General features: G+C 45.4%; 1 protein-coding gene across 4 annotated transcripts in view; it reads right to left on the bottom strand.

Annotated features, from left to right (window-relative positions):
* DLGAP3 (DLG associated protein 3) overlaps positions 1-10956 on the bottom strand; it is a 63699-nt gene extending 52743 nt beyond the window's left edge. The window contains exons 1-2 of one of the 4 annotated variants that reach the window (XM_070468422.1): positions 10114-10956; positions 6038-6146 (exon numbers count right to left, since the gene is read on the bottom strand). The gene's annotated coding sequence lies outside the window, so the exon portion shown is untranslated. Of the gene's footprint in view, positions 1-22; positions 151-6037; positions 6147-6382; positions 6505-10113 lie in introns of those variants that run through there. The other 3 variants (XM_020908645.2, XM_070468421.1, XM_020908647.2) reach the window with 3 other exon arrangements.
* Positions 10957-23004: the final 12048 nt, after the last annotated feature.

Here is a 23004-nt window from a genome sequence, read left to right as displayed (position 1 = left end):
CACCTCTTCCTCCGTTGCTCACCCGCCGGCCTCCGAGTTTCCCCAGGTACTAAGTTTCCGTCGCTTCACCCTAGACGCTGAATGGTCCTGCCCGAGGGCTAATCTCAGTGCCTCATTCTGCAACGCAAACTCAAGTCTCCGTGCTCTCTCCTTAGGGAGAAAATCAGACCAAGGTGAGACACTCAGAGAGATTCCTCCCCTACCACCAAACCCCTAGTCTGTCCTCTGGAAATTGGGTCTCCATTCCTTGGGTGTCCCCATATCCCTGAACTCACACACCCTGGGGCAGGGGGGAACCGCTCACTCCGAAGTCCATACTTGTGGTCACATCAGCTACCCTACTAGGAAAAAGGAGCAGAGAGAGGAGGAGGGGCAGAGAAAGATGGGGCTACCCAGTTGATGCCCTCTGAGGATGCCGTCCTGCCTCTCACCACGTCTGGCCTCAGGAAGTCTGGGCCTGGCCTGCGGTCGCTGCCTCTGAGCACCCCTCTCACGGTCCACGTGCCTCCCCCACATGTCTCTAAGTCTCTGTGACTCTGACTTCTGAAGACCCTTTCCACTGCTCAGGACCCAGGACCCTACCCTTGTGTGCTGAGGCAGAAGCCCTGCATCACTGACCAAATGGAACCTGCCTGGCAGTCCTTTGAGCTTGCTTGACAGAGGAAGGCAGATGTGTGGGGAGCATCCAGGGTTAGCTGGAGGGTGTCCAGCTTGTCACTCGGTGCTCATGGCATCCATACCATATTAACATATAAAGACATTTTTACTTTCTTCCTTAGCTTTCTTTGACTCAGACAGTAGATGTGACTGGCTAAACTATAATACGTGCGCACACGTGGGCCTATGTGTGTGTGCATGCGTGTGTTTGTACACTGTATCTCCCTCTCTCCACCTCCACTCCTGATGTTCTCCATCAGGCCACCCTCATCCTAAATTTCCACCAAAGCTTTTCCAGTGGGTTCCTAACTGGCCTCTCCACCTTGTAGCTTGGCCCAGCCGATCCACTCTCCTCACTGCCTGCCACTGTGATCAACCTAAGATCTGTGTGTAGTGAGTGCCTCTGAGCCAGGCGCGCCTCGGAACACAGTGGGTGCCAGAGCAAACCCAGATCTCCTCATGCTCCGTTCTCATGAAGTTTATATCCTAGTGGAAAAGGAGATGCGGAACAAATGTATGAAATAATGGAGGTGGTAAGTGCTGAAAATTTTTTTTTTGAGGTGAGAGGACAGCATGACAAGGGGGCTATTTAAGATAGACTGTGGGGGAGGCCTCTCCAAAAAAGTGACTTTTGAGCGAAGACTTGAATCAAGTGAAGGAGTAAGTCACGCGGGTACCTGGGGGGAGAGCACTTCAGGCTGAAGGGAAAGCAGCGGCCCTGAGATGAGGCTGTGCTCAGCTCAGCATCTTTGTGGAACCGAAAGGAAGCACTTGCAGGGAAGGAACTTGAAATCAGGGAAGTCACCGGAGGCTACTTTACACACAGCACTTCTGTCGCTCAGGGCCCACTAAGCACTCAGGATTTCACTCTGAGTGAGATGGAAAGCCATGGGAAAGGCATGATTCTGCCTCCCCACTGGCTCAGATGGTGAAGAATCTGCCTGCAATGCAAGAGACCCAGGTTCAATCCCTGGGTCAGGAAGATCCCCTGGAGAAGGGAATAGCTATCCACTCCAGTATTCTTGCCTGGAGAATTCCATGGACAGAGGAGCCTGGCAGGCTACAGTCTATGGGGTCGTAAAGAATCCAACATGACTGAGTGACTAACACTATCTTAGGCTGGCTGCTTTCATGGGGAAGCTCTCTGGAGGAGGGGGTGGCAAGGGAGGAGGTAAGGAGACCAGTTGGGACCTTTCCTGTCACTGAAACACCTTTTCCTAAAGTTGCCCACCTGCTAAATACCTGTTCAAGCCTTGGCTCAATGGCCTCCTCTTCTGTGGATCCTTTCCTAAGGCCCTCCCTTTCCCACTCTGGAATTGACCAAGCCCTCCACAGACCCCCACTCGCCCCCATGAATACATCTGTCCTCCTGCTTTCCTGAACACTCTCCTGGATCCAGGTCTCGATTGTAAGTTACCCGAGGTTGAGGACCATCCCCAGTGTCCAGAACAGTACATGGCACAACACAAGCATGAGGTAAACGTTGGCTGAGTGAATGGATGAGTCAGGGGAGGCACACGTGATGGAAGAGGGACTCTTCATAAGCTGTTGTTAACCTGGGTGAGTGAGCTCATGGGTTGCCATCAGGCCAATAGTAGGACATGCGTGCATGTTAATTTGCTTCAATCGTGTCTCACTGTTTGCAACCCAATGAACTGCAGCCTGCCAGGCTCCTCTGTCCATGGGATTCTCCAGGTAAGAATAGGAAGTGGGCTCTCATGCCCTCATCCAGGGGATCTTCCTGACCTGCGTCTCTTCTGTCACCTGAATTCCTTACTACTAGCACCACCTGAGAAGCCCAATATTAGCAAATGCCTACATATTTAGTAAATGCATACATATTTTGCATACTCTGTCTATATACATATGTGTGTTAGCATGTATGTTTACATTGACAAACCCCTCTTTTGGTAGGTATATTCCTGTAGATTTTTTCATGTGTACACATTAGAAAGTACATTTATGTTGAAATATGCATAGACAAAAAGGCAAAGACAAGTAATGTACACATATACATATACACAAATACATGTATATGTGAGCACAGGCTGATGCACACACTTGGACCTACCTAAAATCCCTGCCCCTTTCATCCACTGAGCCCAGGTTGTCCTGTTTGATTCTTGAAACCTCAGTAGTAATGTTAACATTCAAGCTCTCAAACTCTTTCCCCATATACACTCCTGGGCACCATAGCATTTGGTCAGCCTTGAGCTCAGCTCCCTCACTCAGCTGTCCCCAAGGCCTGCACAGGCCTCTCCTCTGCAAACTCCCTTCATATGGATGGTGGTGGGGAAGAGTTGAGGCCCCATGAAAGATAATTTGAGAGACCTCAAGGAGCCTGGTTTTTGGAGAAGAGCTACAGGCATCAGAGTGGATCAAGTTCAAGCCTGTGTGAAAAAAACTTTTGAACAGCCCCACTGTTTGGTCAGAATCTCTCTTTCATCCTTTCTGTCACATTCATTCATGTGGATGACAACTTATATACATATATATTCATACGCTGTTAATTCATGCGCCGCCACATACATGCTCACATGCATACTTACATTCACATATACATATGGTCGAGTGAGCACCCCACCCCCCCACAGGTTTAACTGGGTAATTGCCTTTACAGTCACATGTATACCTAGATGCATGCATAGAGCCCTACATATCTATATACATGTGTCTATACAAACTCACCAATGTGTTTGTACACATTCATAGAGCACTCTCACACTTATGTATGGACATATACACAGTCACACACACACTCACAGGCAGAAATACACACGCACAGGCACTGGAAGAGCAGAGACACCCAGCCTCTCCTCTGGCTTTTCTATCCTATGCACAAAACCGGAAGTCCATCTTCTCTCCCAGTGACACCACAAGCTTGCATTTGCTCTCTCCTCTTGCCAGTCTCCCAGTTCTTTCTGGAAAGTTGTTCCTATTATCAATAAGATATGCCCCACTCCTGGACATACTCCATTTCTACCCACTCACAGAAAAGAAAAAGTCATTCCGAAAAAGGGCTTTGTTATCCCCTTGTCTCATGCCTGGAATAATCAGTATTTCCACAGACAACCTGGGAGGCAGGGAACATGAAGCGGGAGGAGGAGAAGCACCTCAGAGGAGAAGCACCTTTATCCACCCAAAAGGCAGCCCCCACCTCCCATATATCTAAAACTTTTTAATTCCAAAAGGGGAAATGAAGGGAAAGTATTAAGGCCAGGGTTCTTCCTCCCAGTCCCTCTGGGTATGGTACACAGCTCCCAGATTCCAAAACAGCTATTGGGGCAGAGAAAAGAACAGTACAAACATTGTCTCTGGGCACTGAAACTTCTTGGGATGCTTCTCTTCTTCCCCAGAGGACAGCTTCATGAGGTCTAGTGAAACCCTCCCACCCCTGGAGGCTTAAAAATGTAAAGAGTGGGGGAAACCTGGGCTCACAAGACTAAAAGAAGCAACTATTTAGAGAGCAGGTGCTGGTTAGGGAGCAGGAAAGCAAACTGAAGACCCCTCCCAGCAGGAAAGCAGCTGCTGAAACACTAGATCGTGAATGTAGCAAGACTCTCCAAGGGGCCCGGGAGAAGGGGGTGGACATCCAACATTCCATGTGGGGGTGGAGGGGTGACTGCTTCAGGCAGTAGCAGCAGCTCCAAAGTAAAGTCTTATCAAAGCTGTTATGTAACCAAGAGAGCTGAGTAGAGCACAAACACCTCCCCTCCCCAAACAGGCACCCACACCCACACCCACCACCTCCCAGCACCCACAGCACAGGAAAACTCAGCTCCTCCCAAGCAACCAGAGAAGAATCATCTTGACGAGTTACATGAAAAACATGATGGGTGAGGGGCTCCTTATTAACCAGAAGTCACATCTGGAAAGGTCAGACCTGGTTCAGTATGGGGTCCCTAACTACCTCCCCCTTTCCGTGAACTCCCTGCCACACCCATTTTTTGCCCAGCATCCGGAAACTTTCTCCTTTCTCTCCCCTCAAGAAGGATGCCATTTGAATATTTGATTGTTCTCCTGGGGATGGGAGGTGAAGCTGCCATCATCCACTCCTGCCTGTTGTTCCCCCACAGTCTCATCTGCATGTCCTGACATTTGGCTCTCATCCCCCTGGGATGACAAGAGAAGGGACCTGGAGAAATAAATCCTTGCTCTATTCCCTTCAGATTTACAAAGATGGAGCATAAGAACCCAGAAAACTGAGATGATCCTGACCCTAGATTAGTGGGGAAAAGATTTACAAAGGAGCTGAGGATTGAAATCCAGAACCCCAATCCCCCAATTTGAGTAGCTTTTTTCTCCCCCATATTTTCCTCTTTGCCCACAGCCCCATCGCTAGTAGCCTCCTCCTTCTCTGCTCCATGGCACTGAACAACCCCACCCACTCCTTGAGTCCTCTGCTTGGAAACCTTCCTCCCCAACAAAAGTCTCTCTCAAATGCTGCTCTGAGCTGTGGCTGGGCTGGGCAAAACAGGAGACAGGCTTGCAGAGTATTTCACTGCCCCTTTCCTGAATTCAAACGTATGATGGGCAGGGGGATGTTACATGGTCAAATTATCCAGTACTCCTGAGCTCTACCCAACCCAGGCCTGAACTGGCAAAACCTGAACTCTCTTAGTTCAGATCTGCCTTGAGTCTGAACTTCTGGGACCCAGTAGGAGAAAGGCTGGTGCCAGTACCCCTAAGCTTATTGTGCTAAAAACTATCCAGGAGGAGAGAGCTCACAGCAGAAACATCATCATCTATCCATACCCCGACACTAGCCATATGGTGGTTTCAGGAAGGGGAGGAGGAACTGAAACAGGAAAAGAGGGGTCCCTTTCCCACATACTATTAAGAATGGTGAGGCCTAAGACCAGAGGAAGGACCCCAAAATCTATCTATCCACCCAAGGACTCTGTCCTTGGAAAGTGGGTCATTTGGAAGAATTTTTCTAGTGAGCCCTCAGCTCTGCCCATAACCGGTCCCCCAATGCAGCCCCAGTCAATACTCAGAACAGTTCCAAAGCAGCAAATCCTACCGAGTCAAATTCAGCACCTGGGACAGCTCCCAGCCACTCTGCGGGCCCCATTGCCAGAAAGGCAGGATGCCAGAAAGGAAAGGCTTACCCCACTCTACACCCTCTTGAGTACAGAAGCCCCTCTCCCCTGCCCCTCCCACACTCACTCCCATCCACCGGAGGCACCTGGTACTCCTCCTTTCTCTCTATGTCCAAAGAAAGAAAAGAAACCCAGACACGAGACTTCCCTGAGTGAGCCTAGAGAGAGGACCCCACCCACCTCTTTTCAGCCCTGAGCCTCTCAACGCCACTCACAGCTGGTTCTAAAACCACTTTCCTTCTCAACCACCACCCCCAAAAAATAAAAGAAATACTCACGTGGGGGCTCCCAGCCCTGCAGGCAGATGTGGTGGGGGGAGGCAGAGACAGGTAGCTCCCCACACCCTGTTCTGAGCCCCCTTTCTGAAGGAGCCAGCTCCCATCTGGACTGGGGGGAGGAAAGACATGTGGAAGCACTGAGTGAGGGGAGGGGAGAAGCAAGAGGGGAGGAGGCAAGAGCGGGGGACTGCAGGGTGGGGATGTCCGGATAGGGGCGAGGGAATCCTTTTTAATTTCACTCTCTCCCCATGTCTACATCAGCCCTGCAGGCTCAGCTCTTTAATATTTACACACAGGAAGAGGAGAGGATGAGAAAGAACAGACAGTGAGGGGGGCAGGGGATACCTGAGCTCAAAGGGGATAGAGGCAGGAGCCTTGGAGAGCTGGGTGCTCACACCATCCCCAGGTCATTTCCATTCTGAGCTCTTGACTGGAAGGAAGAAGGAACTCTGGGACCATTCTGTCCCTTTGTTAACAAGACACTTTGAAACAGCATCAGAAAAAGATCAGATCCCCACCCACATACCTGGACACCCCCACAAACCCAGATTTCTTGGGTGCCTTATGTTCAGATGGTAGAGGCAGTATTCATGCACAAGCATGTTCTGATGCTTGGAGGCATGTTTGCATGTAGGCTGCTGTGTAAAAGCACATGAACATGTCAGCCAGCATGTACAGGTTTCTACAAGTATGTTCTCAGTATATACACATGTAATAGCCCATGCAATCATATGCAAACTTATATAATCATATGTGTAAACCAGTCCCCAAGCAACTTCCCCACAGCTCCCCAGCTACAGTCCCAAGGACAAGGCCACCCATCTCCCCAGACTCCCTTATTCACAGGCCCCTCTCTCAAAGCCTCACTTTTTCTTTCTGTGACATGGGGAGAAGGGATGGTTGGAAGGCACGCTGCATTTGAGCCCAGGGACTTGACAAGTTATTAGCAACGATGAGCTGGCAGCTCGTTACCATAACAATGTTGCCACCACCTCACCCCAGCTCAAACCCAGACTCCCCAGACAGCAGGAGGCCCGCTGAGCCAGCAGCCCTCAGACTGGGGGGTTGGGGGAGGAAGAGGGAATCAAGACGTAGCGCTTGTAGAGTGGAGGGTATGCAGCTGTTCTTCCAACCCCCACTGGCAGACAAAGCTTTGAATCTACCAAGTGGGAATGACATCAGACTCTGGAAAGGTTTCCTGACCATGGGGCTGGTAAGATACTGGAAGGGGACTGTAGAAGCCCCTCTAGACAAAAGCTTTTGTTGTCATTTGCTCCTCTGTCCCCTCACTCAAAAGAATCTCTTCTACTGATCTTAGTAGATTACTAGAAAAACTGAACACGTAGGAGGCTCTTCTATGAATTTTGATTTTCCCATCTGTAAAATGGGAACACTTATCTTTATCATTTACCTGAGACTCTGGGAAAGTTTAATCAGAAAGAGTTTAAGAGTAACCACAAACCCCTCCAAAATCATACAAGCCCCAGAAGTTTCTCTACCTAACTGGAACCTATAAACCTATAAAATAAGGAACTGTCAGACCAACAAAATGCATCAGAAACTGGATGGTATGAAGCAAAATGGAGCTCAGCCAGCCCAGGTTCCAACATCAACTGGAGAGAGATGATGTGAGCTGCCAGGTAGCAGCCAGCTGCTGCCACAGAAGAAAGTCTAGGAGTCTGGCCTGCAGCAGTTTCAGTCCCTCACTGGCAAGAATTAAGAGATGCCATGGCCTACCTCAGTGGTGGGTATGGCTAGGAATCCCTGTTCCCAGGAACATTTGTTAACTCCTCTTTGGAAACGGGTCCCAGGTTGAAGGGTCTATAGCCTTAGGGTTATTGAGTCTTTGCTTCTTTTTCCCAAATCCCTTCTGCTCTAAGGAGCAAAAGGTGGGAGTGGGGGTTTCCAGGAATAGAAAGCAACATGGAAGGTTGAAAAGTTCCTGAGCTAAGATAGCTAGGAACCCACAAGTTTGTTGTGTGACCTTGGGCAAGTCCTCTCCCTTCTCTGGGCTTCAATCTCCTCACTTTGTAATTAAGAGATTGGACCAAGTCAATTCTAAGTTTCCTCCCCTGGCCGTCATTCTGTAACTACATACAAGCTCACTCCTTGGACATGAGCCCCCTGGCATAAAACGCAGTGGGCACTGCCTGCCAGATCAGTGGGGCAGTGGGGGGTGGGGGATGCGGGGGTTGTATCTGAGGCTGTTCATCCTATGTTCATGTTCCTTTTAGAAACACCTGCCACCCTAGCCCTCCCAGCTCCCTTTTTAGACCCTGATTCACTGCCAACTCACGAAGCCTCTCCCACCCCTCCCTCCTCTCTTCTCCCCCTCTCTCCCATCTAGGCCTTGGCAGCTGGGTGCAGAAGTGGCCCCAGCACTCAGGGAATGCTGGGCGGAGGTGGAGGGCAGTGCCACCGGGGTCAGAGAGAGCACAGCAGGCAGCACCACTCTCTAACCTCGGCCCAACCCAGCTCTTCGGGTCAGCAAAAGACCCAGGCTGGAGCCTTTCTGAACCACTAACTAGCAGTGTGTGATTGTGGGGAATGCAATTCAACTCTCAAGCCTCAACATCCTCATCTGTAAGTGGGCATTATATTAGGTTGAACCACATGAAATTGCTGTTTTTGTAGGTAAAAAGCAAAGACAGTTGAATATTGGTAATTTCATATGACTTAACCTGCCCTGCCTGTTTCCTGGGGCTGTTAGGAAGAAGAGAAAGAGTTGAGAGGGGAGCATTTTTCAAAAGCCCTGAACTGATACAAGGACATTGTCTCTTAAATTATTACTACTTCAAAGAGCTTTTGCACAGACCCACCTGGAGTCAGTGGGCTGAACCAATGACCCAGAACTTAGAAATCGAGGACTTGGAAGTCTAGAGACAGCCACCTGCTCTGATGACTAAGAACAGGACAGAAGCCTCCACCTGGCCTCCTGAGCCCCTGGCGCTAAAGGGCCCTTGGTGAAACATCGCTGGGGTGACACAGGTTCCAGACCTCAAGAAGGAGAAGCACACACAGGCACACACACTCCAGCTGCACCCCCTGCCCCACAATCCCCAGGGGCCGCAGTGTCCAGCTAGGACACAACCAGTAGCACCATAGAGGGTACCCCCTGGGGTAGGTGAAGGTGGGAACCAAGGTGGAAAGTGCCATGCAGCTCTTGCCTGAGCGGGGTGAGGAGCCCCTGGGGAAGGGCTTTGATCTGACCTCAGAAAGTCCCATCTCTCTGTCCCATCCCCAGCACCCCACCAGGCATCCCCTGGGGGAGGAGGGGACAAAGCCTAGGTGTGCGTGATTCCGAATGAACCCAGCTCAGATACATTCTCACACCGCACGCACCCCCCAACCACACACACACACACATTCACGCAGGCCACAGATACCTGAACCCACTCTCGGAAACAGTCACACCAGCACACACACATCCGCTCACATATACACTCAGAGGACACCCCCCCACCCAGGCACACACGGTGACAACACACACACACTCATTCACACACATGTTCACAGATACATACACGGGAACACCCTCCATACACTGCATACACCCACGGACACGCACACACTCACCCACAATGACACACGCACACTCTCGCTGCATACACTCACTGGCACACACAGCCACCCACAGACCCACACGGTGACACACACGTTCATCACAGACACACAGTGACATGCACTCACACTCACACACCTGCAGGGGAAAACTTCTCTCCGGATCTCCCTGAAACCTCCACTTCCCCCCACCACCCTGCTGGCTACTCCCGCTCAGACCCAAGCCTCAGCCGGGCCGGGGCTGGGCCGGGGCTGCTGGCCCCGCGGCTCGACTCCGAGAGCCGGTCCCCGCTCCGCGTGGTCTCCCACCCGTCCCTCCGGTCAGGCCCGCGGGCAGCCAGGCCCGGGCGGGGGCGGCGGAGGAGGCCCAGCCTTCCCCCATCCCCTGACCGGGAGCCGAGGCTGCCGGAGCCCGGGGCGTGGGCGGCGCCGGGGCCGCAGCCAGGCCGAGGCTGGGGGGCGCTGCAGAGGGCGCGGCGCGCGCGGCCCGGTCCCCACCCCTCCCCGCGGCTTACCTGGCCCGGCTCGGGCTCCGGCCGGGTTACATGGTGCCGGCGGCCCGGGCCGGGGGCGCTGCGGCGGCGGGCGGGCGGGCAGGGACGGGGCCCGGCACTGCGGAGCCCCCGGCGAAGGGGCCGCGCCGGCTGCGGAGCCCCGAGCGAGCGCCGAGCGGCAGCGGGCGCGGGAGCGGGAGGCGGCCAAGCCACGGAGGCTGGATTTCCCGGGGACCAGGAAGGGGAGGCGGGGGGATCCCGCCCGCGCGCTCCGCCTCCGCCCCCGCCCCCGCGCAGGGCTGCCGAGCCCGGAGCCGGCGAAAGGGAGGGGGCCGAGCTCCCCGCCCCCGCACGGGACCCAGGAGCGCCGAGGTCGCAGCCAGCGGACGGCCGCCCGGGTCTCCGAGGAGCGCCAGCCTCGGGGAGGCTGAGCGACGGCTCTGCGAGGCCCAGCCAGGGGTGCGAATAAGCTCCCCCTCCCCGGGGACCACCGGGTCCGCGTCCGCTGGGGACCCAGGAGCGGGCACACACACTGTCACGGTCACGCACGGCCGCCTAGGCACAGGGTCCGAAGCCCAGAGACGGGCGCTTGGGGAGAGAGTCACACAGCCTCCCAGACAGGGTCTGCGCCCCACCGAGGCACAGTCACACCCTGAATGTCACACAGCCCCCTGGGCGCATCCCGCTAGGAGACGCTTTTCGGGTTCCGCGATGAGCTACCCGACTGCAGCTGCTGGCCGCAGGTCTAAGGGCCCCTCTTCGGCCCTGCGTCCCCGGCTGGGGCGCCGTGCCGCGGCTCAGAGCCACGGAGTGCATGGAGTCTGTCACCCACAGCCCAGGCAGCCCCACTGTGTGGACGGAAAACCCCGCTCGACCTGCGGACTTTGCCGGGGCCCCACCTGTGCCCACTGTGTCCGCCCAGCTCTAGGCCCGGAGCCAGGGGTCGTGCCAAGGCGGGGGCGGGCTGGGGGAGGGAAAGGGACGGTCCGGGGCACCGCCGGAGGCTGCAGGGCCGGGACTCGGGCTGCGGGAGCCAGGAGAGGCGGAGGAGAAAAGGACTGCAGCAGTCCCTGGCTGGAATCCTTCTTGGCGCCCAGAGCGATGCTGTAATGGGGGGGAGGGGGCCGCACGGGGGAAACCGCTTGAGGAGGGGCTGGCTCTGGGTCCTGATTTCCTGAGGTGGGTGTGAGGGGAGCTCGGCCTCAGGCGCTGAAAGTTGGGGTGGAGAGTAGCGTGCATCCTTAAAGCCGTCTTCCCCTCTTCCCTCGTCCACCTTTTCAGGTCTGGAAAGCTTTGGGGCGATGAGGTGTGGGTTTGGGAGGCGTAGGGAGACTGAACATCCTCCTCTCTAGGAATAGACAGACCTTGGAATAGTTCTGATTCAGTATCCACCCGACAGCCTTCTCTCTCTGCCTCTTTGGGGCCACTGGCTCTCCTTATGTAAAGGGGGAAACCGAAGAGAGAGGAAGTAGAAGGAAGGCACAGGCCCAAGTGAATTAAAACTGGGAGTCACGCCCTTTCCCCATTTCCCAAGAAGATGTTTAAAGAGGCCACATGACATGAATTCTGGTGGGAGATAGGCAGACTGGTCACCTGTCCTGCTGCCTACAAGACCTATTCAATCAAGAAGTTTCAGCCTGAGCTAAGGTTGCAGAGAATTCCCAGCCCAGGGATCAGCCAAGACCAGATAACAGGGAAAATCAGATAGAAAGCAGATCCTAGGAACCCACTTTAGAACTGCAAGAAGAATCTCACTTGCCATGAACTATAAGAACAGCCATCACGCAGGATGGTAAAAGGCACCACCACGTTTTCTCCGGTTTTTTTAATTATTATTATTTTATTTATTTATTTTTGACTGTGCTGGGTCTTCACTGCTGCCTGTAGGCTTTCTCTGGTTGCGGTGAGCATGGCGCACAGGTGTCTCATTATTTTCTTATTTCGGACCACAGGCTCTAGGGCATGCGGGCCCAATACTTGTGGCACATGGTCTTAGCTGTTCCACAGAATATGGAATCTTTCCAGGACAGGGATCGAACCCATGTCTCCTGCATTGTCAGGCGGATTCTTAATCACTGGACCACCAGGGAAGTGCTTCTCAGTTCTAAAATGTACATTCTGTTAACTATTCTGAAATTGGAAAAGCATCTTACGATGGATAGGGACATTTTATGTGGTTCTCTACTTTTTTACAGTTGTATGAAAGAGTTGGCCTATTTTAGAGTTAAGAAATGGTGTAGTTTTCATCTGTTCCTTCCACGAATATTTACTGATTGTACCTGGCACCTTGCTAGCCTGCTGGGGCATAAAGATTAGTCAGACAGACTTTAGACAGAGTTCTCTCACAGCCATCCAGTAGCATATGAGGGAGATAGAGAGGGAAATAGTCATGACTTTCAGGGCCAGCCGCACGGGAGTGTGAGTGCGGCAGTCACACAGAGCCCTACGCTTACAAGGTTTATGCTATGCTGTCACTGTTTTGAAATTCTCAATAATTTTTTAACAAGGGACCTTGCACTCCACAAATTATGACTGCTGTGTTAAGAATGCCATGCCTTAATAGAGACGAGCACTAAATACTTTTAGAATCTAGAGCTCTGTCTGGGTGAAGAAGGGCAGTCAAAGAAGTCAAGAAGCATAACGGAAGCATTTGAATAAGAGTCTCCAAGACCAGAAGAGAGAATTAGAGAGCCACACAGGTGCAGAGACAGAGAAACTCATCAAAATGTCAGTCAAGCAGTATAGCAGACTAGGTGCCTGGTTTATCCTCCCACTGAAAACATGATAAATGATTTTTTTTTTAATGATAGATGAAATATATTTTTAAATCTTCTTAACTGCATCAGTGAGCTGGTTAAAAAAAAAAAAAAAATCCCTCCTGCCAAAATCTAAGTGAAGACAGAACCAGAGGAGTAAGCAGAGCACTGAAGCCAACTTTAGCCTTGGGGACTATAATACCTTGGTTGCAAAAGTGGTGCTAATTCACCCCTCCATGAATCCATGATTTTGCCATATGACTTTGCAACTCCCTGCATCAAGAAAGGGCTCTGTTTTCCCACTCTTTAAATCTGGATGGACTTGTGACTTGCTTTAACCAACAGAATATGGAAAAAGTCATGGTGTGTCTATTCTGAGCCCAAACTGTAAAAGACTTGCCTGCTTCTACTCTTTGTCTTGGTCTTCTGCCTCCTTTGTGAGAACAAGCCTGGGAACCTGCTGTTGGATAACAGACAAGATGCAAGCGAGACTTGTTATCCAAGACAAGGCCATCATAGACCAGGCTGTAGCTAGCTGACCCCCAAACATGTGAGAGAATCCAGTCAAGAGCAACAGAGACACATACCTTACTGTGGCTGACTGTAGACACTTAAGTGAGACCAGCTGAATGAGAAGAATCACTCAGTCGGTCTGAGGACCGTTGAGCCATAATTATGCATATTAATTTGAGCCACTGAGAAAAACCACTATCCTAAAAGATACACATACCCCAATGTTCGTTGCATCACTATTCACAATAGCCAGGACACGGAAGCAACCTAGGTATCTATTGACAGATGAATGGATAAAGAAGGTGTGGTACAAATATGCAATGGAATATAACTCAGCCATAAAAAAGAACGAGTTTGAATCAGTTCTAGTGAGGTGGATGAACTTAGAGCCTGTTATATGGAGTGAAGTAAGTCAGAAAGAAAAACAAATATCATACATTAATGCATATATATATGGAATCTAGGAAAAAAAGGGGGTATTGAAGAACCTATTTGCAAGGGAGGAATGGAGATGCAAATGTAGAGAATAGACTAGTGGACACAGTGGGGGAGGGAGAGAGTGGGGCGAATGGAGAAAGTAGCATCAACATATATATACTATCATGTGTGAAATGGATAGCTGGTGAAAAGTTGCTATGTAACACAGGGAGCCCCACCCGGCACTCTGTGATGACCTAAGAGGGTGGGACAGAGGGGAGGGGAGGGGGGCTCGAGAGGGATATATGTGTAAATATATCATACGTGTAAATATGTGTAAATATGGCTGATCCACGCTGTTGTACAGGAGAAACCAACACAACATTGTAAAAAAAATTTTTTTAATAAATAACTAAAACACTATGGGCAACAAAAATAAATAAATAAATGAAATGTTCCCAGACAGGTAGTACCCCAGGTGTCTAGCAGAAGGAAACATAAATCTTTGTTAGAGGAACTCACTTTCATCTCAGGATTCAAATTATTTCCAGCAATAAAGTTCCAACGAAAATGAACAGCAACAAATAGCAGAAACACATCTACAAGGGACCCAGTTACTAGAATTATGAGACACAGATTATAAAATATGTTTGATATATTTAGAGAAAATAATCCTGTTGCCTTTAGTTTGTTTTTCTTGTCTTATTGTGCTGGCCACAGAACAATGTTAGGTAGAAGTGATGATGGTGGGTATGTTTGTTTTGTTCAGAATTTTAATGCTCCAACACTTTTTCTTTAGGGTGAGACTTCTTGTGGGATTTTTAAATACCTCTCCTGATCAGGTAAAGGAAATTCCACTTTATTGCTAATTTACTACAAGTTTTATCAAATATATGTTGAATTTTTCAAAGGTTTTTTTCTGCATCCTTTGACGTGATCGTATGGTTTTTCTCCTTTAATCTATTGTGATCAATTCCATTTAGACATTTATTAATATTAATATTAAATTTTACTAATATTAATTTTACTTTCCTGAGATAAACCAAATTTACTTGAGGAGTTTAGCATTTCTTTTACATATACTATTGGATTTGATCTGGCAGTGTTTTGTTTTGGATTTTTGCATCCTGTATTAATAAATTAAATAACCCTGATGTTTTCCTGTTTTTTGTTATCTAGGGTTTGGTTTCTAAGTTATTCTAGCTTCTTAGAGTGTGTTTTTGTCTCTGAAGAAGTTTGTATAAGAGTAGGATGATTTGATGGCTGTTAAGTTTGGTGAGACACATCTGTAAAACCATCTGGAACTGGTGCTTTTTTGTTTTAATGGAAAGGTTTTTGTTTGGCCTTGTTTTGTTTTGTTTTACTATTACTGCTGTTTCTTTAACAAGACTATTCGTTTATGTTTTGGCTGCACGGTGTGACCTGTTTGATCTTACTTCCCTGGCAGTGAAAGTACTGAGTCCTAACCACTGGTGCACCATGGAATTCCCTAACAGGACTATTCAAAGGACTATTTCAAGTTTTCTATTGCTTCTGAATCAATTCTAAGAATTTATATCTTGCTATGAATGTTTGTTTTGTCTAAGTTTTCAAACATATTATCGTAAAGTTAATGATGAAATTCTCTTTTTTTTTAAATTGGAGGATAATTGCTGTACAGTGTTGTGTTGGTTTCTGCCATAGAACAATGTGAATCAGTCATAGCTGTATATATATATATATATCCCCTGCCTCTTGAGCCTCCCTCCCACTCCCCTACCCACCCACCCAACCCCGCCCCCCCCCCCCCCCCCGCCGCCGCCACTCTAGGTCATCACAGACTGCCAGGCTGGGCTTTATGTCTTACGTAGTAGCTTCCCTCTAGTTGTCTGTCTTACATAGAGTAGTGCATATATGTCAATGCTACTTTCTCAATTTGCCCTGCCCTCTCCTTCTCACGCTGTGTCCACAAATCCATTCTCTATGTCTGCATCTCTATTCCTTCCCTGCGGAAGATAGGTTTATCAGTACCATTTTTCTAGATTTCATATATGTTGATATGTTAATATATGATATTTATTATTGTCTTTCTGACTTACTTCACTCTGTATAATAAGCTCTAGGTTACATCCACCTCACTACAACTGACTCAAATTCATTCCTTCATACGGCCAAGTAATATTCCATTGTATGTATGTTATCTTTTGAATCTGCTTCCTCTGTAATTGTGCCTCCTTTGTAAGATATATGTATTTGTGCCATCTCTCTTTTTCTTGGTTCTTATTGCCAGAGACTTGTCCATATTTTAATTATTGTAAAGGATATTTTTTTTTTTTTGCTTTGCCGATCTTCTCTACTATATCTTCTAGTTTCTTGATTTCTGCTCTTATTTTTATTGTCTCAGTTCAGTTCAGTCGCTCAATCATGCCCGACTCTTTGCGACCCCATGAACCACAGCACGCCAGGCCTCCCTGTGCATCACCAACTCCCAGAGTCCACCCACACCCATGTCCATCGAGTCAGTGATGCCATCCAATCTTCTCATCCTCTGTCATCCCCTTCTCCTCCTGCCCCCAATCCCTCCCAGCATCAGGGTCTTTTCCAGTGAGTCAGCTCTTCGCATCAGGTGGTCAAAGTATTGGAGTTTCAGCTTCAACATCAGTCCTTCCAATAAACACCCAGGACTGATCTCATTTAGGATGGACTGGTTGGATCTCCTTGCAGTTCAAGGGACTCTCAAGAGTCTTCTCCAACACCACAGTTCAAAAGCATCAATTTTTCTGCACTCAGCTTTCTTTATAGTCCAACTCTCACATCCTTACATGACCACTGGAAACACCATAGCCTTGACTAGATGGACCTTTGTTGGCAAAGTAATGTCTCTGCTTTTTAATATGCTATCTAGGTTGGTCATAACTTTCCTTCCAAAGAGTAAGCATCTTTTAATTTTATGGCTGCAATCACCATCTACAGTGATTTTGAAGCCCAGAAAAATAGTCAGCCACTGTTTCCACTGTTTCCCCATTTGCCATGAAATGATGGGACCAGATGCCATGATCTTAGTTTTCTGAATGTTGAGCTTTAAGCCAACTTTTTCACTCTCCTCTTTCACTTTCATCAAGAGGCTCTTTAGTTCTTCACTTTTTGCCATAAGGGTGATGTCATCTGCATATCTGAGGTTATTGATATTTCTCCTGGCAATCTTGATTCCAGCTTGTACTTCCTCCAGCCCAACATTTCTCATGATGTACTCTGCATATAAGTTAATAAGCAGGATGACAGTATATAGCCTTGACGTACTCCTTTTCCTATTTGGAACCAGTCTGTTGTTCCATGTCCAGTTCTAACTGTTGCTTCCTGACCTGCATACAGGTTTCTCAAGAGGCTACTGCCCTCTATTTTCTTCAAGTCTACTCCTTCTTTAAGTCATTGCTTAATTTTGAAATGTGTTTCTTAGTTTTTGGCTTTTCCTTTTATTCTTTTTTCTTAAATGTTCCACAGTTCTGTGTGTGTGTGTGTGTGTGTGTGTGTGTGTGTGTGTGTGTGTGGCTGTGCCAGATTTAAGTTGCTTCGTGCAAGATCTTCATTGCCAAGTGTGGGTTCTTCCTTGTGGCATTCAGGATCTTTAACTGTGGGCACACAGGATCTACTTCCCTGACCAGGAATTAAACCCAGGTCCCCTGCTTTGGAAGCATGGGGTCTTAACCACTGGACCACCAGGTAAGTCACACTTTTTCCTCTTTTTAAATATAAATAGAAAGGCTGTAAATTATTCTTGGGGATTCCCTACCAGTCCAGAGGTTATAACTTGGCATTTTCACTGCAATTTTCACTGCAAGTGAGGGCCTGGTTCCATCCCTGATGGAGGAACTAACATCCCGCAAGCCTTGAGGCGCTGAACTCCCCCAAAAAAATTATCCTTGAAAAACTATTTTCACTGCATTTCACATTTTCATTATCATTCAATTCTGAATATTCTAAAATTTTCATTATGATTTTTTCTTTGATCTGTGAGTTATTCGGAAGTGTGTTAATCATTTCCAAATAGCATTATTTTGTGTACATTTTTGTTATTATCTTCTAACCTCATTGTATTGTAATCAAAGAATCCTGCCTGCATGATACTTATTCTTTGAAATTGCTCTGTGACTAGTATATAATCAATGGTTGTAAAGGTTATGTGTGGTAGTCAGTCTCCAAGGTGACCCCCAGTTATTCTCCTCTTAAGGTATTTATTCTTTTGGGTAGTCCCCTCCCACAGTGAAATAGGGCTGTTTTGTACAACCAGTAGGACACTGCAGAAATAACAGTATGTGACTTCTGAAGCTACATCGTAAAACATTTTGCGTGTCCATCTTTCAGTCTGAAGTTGCTCACACTGAGGGAAGCTAGCTGCCATGTCATGAAGGCACTCAGCACTGTGAAACAAACTTCATGGGAAGGAACCAAAGCTTCCTTCCAACCACCAGCACCAATTTACTAGTTTTGTGGGTGAGTCTGTTTAAAAGCAGATCCTCCAGCTCCAGTCAAGTCATCAGAAGACTGCAGCCACTTACAACATTTCTGTGACTCTCGTGAGAAATATTGAGCTAAAACTACCCAGCCAAGCTGATCCTAAATTCCTGACCCACAGACACTTAGAGATTTTTAGAATGTTTATTTTCATTTTACACTACTGAGTTTATACAGCAGTGGATAACTAAGGCTGTTTTGGAGAAGATTTTGTACTCTCTAATTGTAGAAAGGAGATTTATGTTCAGCCCAGCTTCTGTTCATTCAGTTTTATTGTTTATATCTTCAATATGTTTATTGAAACTTTATCTGCTTGAGTTGTCCACAACTTTTAAAAATGTGCTGAAATCCCTTATTGTGGCAGTGGATTTGTCTATATTATATTGCAGCCCTATCAAATTTTCTTTATGTAGTTTAAGCTACTTTGTTAGGTGTGTACGTGATAGGATTAAAGAGGAAAAATAAAACTATCATTATTTTCAGATGATATAATTGTCTGCCTAGAAAATAATCTAAAGACAAATTATTATATTAGATCTAATTGTATTTATCCAGGTGTCTGGATAGAAGACCAATTTACAAAAATCACTTGCATGTGTTTACATTAACACAATAATAAAACATGTAATTTGTAAAAGTATATCACTTACAATAGCTATAGAGATGTTAGATATTTAATATTAAATCTAATGAAAGATACATAATAGCATAAATATTTAATCAAAGTCATTTTAAAAAAAGACCTAATCAATGGAAAGAGATTTCACATTCATGAATAAAAAATTATAATTTTTTAATGATGTCAGTTCTTCCAATTCAATGCTATTTCAATTTAAAAAAATGTAATTTGATAAGCTGATTCTAAAATCATTATGGAAAACTAAAGAACCAAGAACAACTAAGACATATTTTTTATACTTTTTATTATGAAAAATTTCAAACATACACACAAATATATAGTAGAGAGATTAGTATAATCCCCCCACCCCCATTTATCTATTACCTATATTCAGTTATTATTATAAATTCCTGGCCAATTTTGTTTAATCTATATCTTCTAGTCTCCCTCTCTGTATTATTTTGAAGCAAGTCATAAACATAATATTTATTAATACATATTTTAGTATGTATATAATGATCACATTTAAAAAATTTGTCAATCCCTTAATATCATCAAGTATCTAGGGAAATAGCCAATCAAATCTTTCTGGTTTCTCATACATTGTACAGTGGACCTTTGAACAACATGGGTTTGAACTATATGTGTCCACTTATACACAGATTTTTTTCGATGAATGTATACTACAGTACTAAATGATCCATGGTTGATGGAACCCACAAAAGTGACATAGTGAATATGGAGGACTCACTGTAAAGTTATAAATGGATGTTTGACTGCTCAGAGGGTCAGCTCCCCTAATCCCCCACATTGTTCAAGGGTCAACTGTAATTGACTGATGTCACTTAAATATTTTTTGATCTATAGATTCCCTTCTTCCATTTTTTGTAACAAGTTTACTTGTTGTTAAAAAAAAAAAACAGGATTGTTAATCTTGAGAACTTCTTACACTTTGGATTATTTTTTACCTGCAGAGTTATCATATTTCTTTATCCTTCACATTTTTTATACATTGATAATTAGATCTAGAAGTTTGATCAGGTGTAGGTTCACTTTGGGGGCAATAATTCTTCATAAGTAGTGTTATATATTTCTATCAATAAGTGTATCATATCATAATCTCTCTTTTGATAATGTCTCCTTTTTATTTTTTCTAATGAGACTGAAAAATGGTGGTATACCAATTTTATAATTCCTTCTTCAATTATTAGCTGGAGCACTTTTATAAAGAAAAGTTTCTATCAAGAGAACTTCTTTCTCAATTATTTCATTATCTTATTGTACAGATTGTAGAGGAAAAGTGGGAAAAACTTGACTATTCATCCCTTCAGTTTTCAGTTTCTAAGCAATGAGTTGGATAAAAATGAACCTTAACCTAAAAAAGTAGAGAAAAAAATCTTTGACCACAAAAAAGAAGTTCAAAATGGATTGTATACCTAAATGTGAATGGTAAAATATTTAAACTTCTAGAAGAAAATAAAGGAGAATATCTTTATGACCTTGAAGAGGAAAAATATTTCTTAAGCAGTATACAAAATGTGCTACCTGTATAAGAAAATATTGATGAGAGGATCCTGGAAATATTGAGGAGTAGGAAGCCCTGAGAACCTGTCTTCCCATCTCGATACCTGCATTGTCAGAATCTGTCTGATGTAACTGTTTTGGAGCCCTGGCGTCTATTGAGGACTTGAAACTTCCAGGGGAAGACTTGTGCAGTAAATTGCTGTTTACTTTGGTCAACTTCAGCTTGTAGTACGGTAGTAGTGGCACATTCCCCATCTCCAGTCATGTAACAGGCAGCTGTGCATGTGTCCCCGGGCCAGCTTGCAGAAAGCAGTGTGCAGAAAGGGCGCTGTTTTCCAAATATCAGAGATCTGTGCTCTGATCACTCAAAGCCATTTCTAATAACAGAAATGTAGACAAAGAGGAACTGTCCATTATTGCTGGATTTCATCCTATTATTGCAAGACCCAACCCCTCTGGCTAAAGTGATTTCCAGTGGATTTATGGAACTGGAGCCTCTTTTTCCCTTTCATTGTCTTCTTTTCCATTTTTGGAACACAGACATTAAAGACTAAGATATTTTAAAGCAACTACATATTCAAGAGAAATTAGAAATTGCCTGCCCAGGAAAAGATACAGGCTCAGAAAACACCTAAGAAGATGTTAACTTTACACCACATGTTGATTCTTGGTATAGAAACAGCCTACAAGAATTTATTTTTTAAAAAACAATAGCAAACCCCGGGGATGAAGGCAAAACCTGATTTCCAGAGTTGCCACATTATTAGATTAAAATGTCTAGATTTCAACAAAAAAAGTCAAAAAGCACACAGAGAAATGGAGAAGTACAGTGCATTCAAAGGAAAATAATAAGCCAACTGAAACTGTTCCCAAAAAAGACCTAATGGTGGATTTATTAGCCAAAGACTTTAAAACAACTGTCAATAAAAACAAAACGAAAAAATATTCTAGAGATGAAAAATACAGTAACTGAAATACAAATTTACTAGAGAGTTTCAAAGGCAAATGTGAGGAGGCGGAAGAAAATATCAGTGAACTTGAAGATAGGGCAACAGAAATTCTTGAGGTTGAGGAACAGGGAAAAAGAGGTTGAAGAAAAATATACAGAGCTTAAGGGACCTGTGGGGCACCTTGAGGGGCTGGTGGGGCAAGGAGAACAATGTACATATTGTAGGAGTTCTAGAAGGAGACAAGAAAGAGAAAGGAGCAGAGAGAATATTTTAAAATTTCCCAAATTTGATGAAAGACATATATATAAACATACAAGAAGCTCAGTGAATTCCAAGTAGGTTGAACCCAAAGAGACCCACACAGAGACTAATTATAACCACATTTTAAAAAGGTAAAGACAAAGAGAATTTTGAAAACATATCGAAGAAAAGCAGTTTGTCAAAAACAAGGGATTATGATTAAAATAGTAAGCAGATTTCTCATCAGAAACTTTAGAGGCCAGAAGAAAGTAGCCAATATATTCCAAGTGTTAAAAGAACAAAGTTTGGCAAAGTTGTTTTTCAAAATGAGGGAGAAATTAAGACATTTACAGATAAACAAAGCTGAGGACGTTTGTTGCTATTAGACCTGCCCTGTAAGAAACGCTCAAGAGTCCTGCAAGTGGAAATGGAAGGACACTAGACAGTACCTCAAAACTGTATGGAGAAATAAGATCTCACTAAAGGTAAATTCATGGACAATTATAAAAGCTAGTATTATTGTAACTGTGATTCATAATTGTATATTTAGGCTTTTTTCTACATGATGCAAGAGACTAAACATTTAAAGAAAAATTAGTATAAAAGCTAATATTAATATGAATTTGACTTGTAACTTCAAATCTTGTTTTCAACATAATTTAAGATACTAATGCATTTAAAAGAATTATCAGTTTATATTATGGGACATATTCTACATAAAGACAAAATTTTGTGACATGAACAACTGAAAGAGACGGGGACAGAGCTTTTTGTATGTTATTAAAGTTAAGTTAGTAAGTTCAAATTATTGTGTTATAATTTTAGGATTTTAAATGAAATCCCCATAGTAACCACAGTGAAAATAGCTCTAGAGTACACACAAAGGAAATAAGAAAGGAATTTAAATATTTCACTGCAAAGAGAAAAACACCTAAACACAAAAGAAGATAATAATGCAAGAACAGGAGTGGCCATACTAATGTCAGACAAAATAAAATTTAAATCAAAGTGCATTACAAGAGACAAAGAAGGACATTATGCTGAGTGAAATAAGCCAGTTATAAAAAGATAAATACTACATGATTCCACTTGTATGAGGTATTTAGAGTAGTCAAAATCATAGAGACAGAAAACAGAATAGTGATTTGCCAGTGACCGGAAGAGGGGCTGGGGAGTAATTGTTTTAATAGGTATAGAGTTTCAGTTTTGCAAAAGGAGTTGAGTTCTGGGTATGGATGGTAGTGATGGTTGTACAGCGACGTGAATGTACTTAATACCACTAAATTGTACATTTAAAAATGGTTGTGAGGGTGAATTTTATGTTATATGTATATCACCACAGTTGTTAATTGAAGAAAAATATTAACAAATTTGAATCTTGTTTAAATTAAGCAGATGTTCA

Source organism: Odocoileus virginianus, chromosome 5 (genome assembly GCF_023699985.2).
Source record: "Odocoileus virginianus isolate 20LAN1187 ecotype Illinois chromosome 5, Ovbor_1.2, whole genome shotgun sequence".
Classification (NCBI taxonomy): Eukaryota; Metazoa; Chordata; class Mammalia; order Artiodactyla; family Cervidae; genus Odocoileus; species Odocoileus virginianus.
This window is presented reverse-complemented; position numbering and strand designations above follow the sequence as displayed.